This window comes from Octopus bimaculoides, chromosome Z (assembly GCF_046866305.1).
Source record: "Octopus bimaculoides isolate indiv1 chromosome Z, ASM4686630v1, whole genome shotgun sequence".
NCBI lineage: Eukaryota > Metazoa > Mollusca > Cephalopoda > Octopoda > Octopodidae > Octopus > Octopus bimaculoides.
The window spans coordinates 10,555,116-10,555,808 of NC_142944.1; positions in this window are offsets into that span (position 1 = coordinate 10,555,116).

The window sequence follows — 693 nt, forward strand, 5'->3', positions numbered from 1 at the left end:
CTTTATTTCACATTGCTCCAGTCTACTCAGCTGGCATAAATGAGTTGAACTTGTATTTCAAAGGGCCTGCCGTGTCACATCCTGTGCCATGCTGAATCTCCTTGAGAACTACATTAAGGGTACACATGTCTGAGGAGTACTCAGCCACTTGCACATTAATTCCTTGAGCAGGCTGTTCTGTTTATCGGATCAACTAGAGCCTTCACCTTCATAACCAATAAAGTGCTAGTTTATGACTGCCTAGTTCACTGTTCCTCCAATATGTCATCCTTGGTCTGTTTGGATCTTCATACCAACCACAGATTTGGTCTGAAACCCTCTTTAATTTTCCCCACAAGAACGTCTAGTTGCCCTCTATGTTATACATTGCTACCACCTCCTCATTCTCATCAAATATGACTTCTCTATAATCTCTAACTATTTAATGGATCTTTAAACTTCCACATCTTCCTTTTCACTATCAGCCTATGTCTCTGAGTCTTATGCCTGGAGTCTCTAACCACTAGTGGAGGCGCAATGGCCCAGTGGTTAGGGTAGCAGACTCACGGTCATAGGATTGTGGTTTCGATTCCCAGACCAGGCGTTGTGAGTGTTTATTGAGCGAAAATACCTAAAGCTCCACACGGCTCCGGCAGGGGATGGTGTCGAACCCTGTTGTACTCTTTCACCCCAACTTTCTCTCACTCTTACTCC